This window comes from Babylonia areolata, chromosome 17, assembly GCF_041734735.1.
Source record: "Babylonia areolata isolate BAREFJ2019XMU chromosome 17, ASM4173473v1, whole genome shotgun sequence".
Lineage (NCBI taxonomy): Eukaryota > Metazoa > Mollusca > Gastropoda > Neogastropoda > Buccinidae > Babylonia > Babylonia areolata.
The window spans coordinates 23,249,486-23,251,985 of NC_134892.1; the positions used below are offsets into that span (position 1 = coordinate 23,249,486).

General features: G+C 44.5%; 1 protein-coding gene across 1 annotated transcript in view; it reads left to right on the plus strand.

Moving 5' to 3' along the window:
• LOC143291521 (uncharacterized) overlaps positions 1–2,500 on the plus strand; it is a 20,841-nt gene that overhangs the window by 2,119 nt on the left and 16,222 nt on the right. The gene's annotated exons all lie outside the window — the stretch shown is intronic.

The following is a 2,500-nucleotide window of genomic DNA, read 5'->3' on the forward strand; positions in this document are numbered from 1 at the left end:
TTCTTTCTTTCTTTCATTCTTTCTTTCTTTCTTTCATTCTTTCTTCTTCTTTTTTTTCCTTCTTTCCTTAATACCTTCCTTTCATCTTTTTTTTGCTTTTTCTCAAGGTAGATATATCACGGCCTATCTTTTATTTCATTTTTTTTTCATTTCATCATTATTAATAACTTTTTTTTGCATTTTATGTTAATATTTTGACACGAACCTAGCCTAGGTTCTCTAGGTTGACCAGTGCGTTGAGTTAATGCGAAGATAAGACTTTTTTTTCTTTTTTTCTTTTTTTACAGCATATGTAGTGTAGAGTATTCCGGATTAGTCCGTACGCTTTTGGCACATCCTAGAAATTGGAACTGATACCGAAAGTCATCCACACACACACACACACACACACACACACACACGCACACACGCACGCACGCACGCACACACACACACACACACACACACACACACACACACACACGCACACACACACACACACACACACAGTCACCACATACCACCACACACCAGCTACTTATTACACCATACAATTTCTCGACGCCTTCCTGTGATATATATCTATGCCTAATCACACACCCGACTTCTCCTACCCGGCATTTTGCGGGTAGCAACACGACCCGAAGGATACCCTTTTGGGATCCCTCCAAATCGACAGAGGCACGTCATTATCTCCCTTGACACGAGCTCTTCTCTCTCTCTCTCTCTCTCTCTCTCTCTCTCTCTCTCTTTCTTTCTCCCCCCTCTCTCTCTCTCTCCCTGTCTCTGTCTCTCTGTCTGTCTATGTCTCTCTCTCTCTCTCTTTCTCCCCCCTCTCTGTCTGTCTTTCTCCCCCCTCTCTCTCCCTCTCTCTTTTTCTCTTTCTCCCTGTCTCTCTCTGTCTCTGTTTGTCTCTCTCTGTCTCTGTGTGTGTGTGTGTGTGTCTCTCTCCCCTCTCTCCCTCTCTCTTTCTCTGTCTGTTTTTCTCCCCCCCCCCTCTCTCTCTCTCCCTCTCTCTTTTTCTCTTTCTCCCTGTCTCTCTCTGTCTCTCTCTCTCTCCCCCCTCTCTCCCTCTCTCTTTCTCTCTGTGTGTGTTTCTCTCTCTCTCTCTTCCCCTCTCTCTCCCTCTCTCTTTCTCTCTCTGCCTCTCTGTCTCTCTGTCTTCCCTCTCCCCCCTCTCTCTCCCTCTCTATTTCTCCCCCTATTTCTCTTTCTTCTCTGTCTTTGTCTGTCTGTCTGTCTGTCTGTCTCTGTCTCTGTCTCTCTCTCTCTGTCACAAACGATCAATTTCGTGATGGCGACCCAAGTTTGACAAGCTTCTTCAAGTTAAGTGCAGGGCAAGGAAAGGGTTTAAGAGTCTTGGGGCGGAAAGGGTTAAAGGGCTTTTTTCGTTAAGTTTGATCAAATGTTTATTGATTTCTCTCTCTCTCTCTCTCTCTCTCTCTCTCTCTCTCTCTCTCTATCTATCTATCTATCTATCTATCTATCTATCTATCTATCTATCTATCTACCTACTTATCTTTTCTTTTTTTTTTCTTTTCTTTTTTCTTTTTTTTTTTTTTTTTGCTTTGGGTGGAATGGCTGTGAATGGTGGAATAATGGGGAAAATACTGATGAATTTTGATTGTGTTTTGATTTTTTTCATCTTTTTGCTCATTTTCGCTTTTTTTTTTTTTTTTTTAGCTTTATTCCCTCTTTAGGGCGATGGTTGGATGTTAAAAAAAAAGAAAAGAAAAAAAAAAGCATGCTACTTGCTTATCTATTACCCTCGATAATAAAGATTTTGTCTCGTCTTGTCTTGTCGTGTCTATCTACCTACCTATCCATCTACCTGTCTCTCTGCCTGTCAATTTCTTTCTTTCTTTTTTTTTTTTTTTGTCTCTGTCTCTCTCCTTCTCCCACTCTGCCCCTCGCCCCCTCCCCCTCTTACCCCCTCCCCACCCCCTTCCCCGCTCTCTTTCCTACCCCTATCCCCATTCTCACCTGTCTGTACCCCTCCCCAACACCCCCACCCCCACCCCCCACACCCCCCCCCCCCCCCAACCACCCCTCTCAACTCTCAAAATCTGCATGGCATACCTCTCAGTCCTGGCTGCACTTAAAGGGCGATAAGTCAATGGAAGGGGCTTAACTCTTGCCACCATTGAGGGCGTCCTCAATTGGAAGCTCTAGTGTTGGGTGAACGAAGAAGAGTATGAGTTTTCGACTTAAAAAAAACAACAAAAAACGAAAAAGATTGTTTTAAAAAAATATCATTGTTTTGGTGTGGTTTGCGTGTGCACGTGTGCATTTGCGTGCGGAGGTGTGAGCAACGTATGTCCCTGTGTGTGTGTGGAGTGGGTGGGGGTTGTGTGTGTGTGTGTGTGTGTGTGTGTGTGGGAGGGGCCGGAAGGGGGTGGGGGTGGGGGGGGGGGTTAGTGTGTGTGTGTGTGTGTGTGTGTGTGTCTGTGTCTGTGTCTCTGTGTGTTTATTTGTTTGTTTGTGTGTCTGTCTGTATCTGTGAGTTTGATTGCCAGTGTGT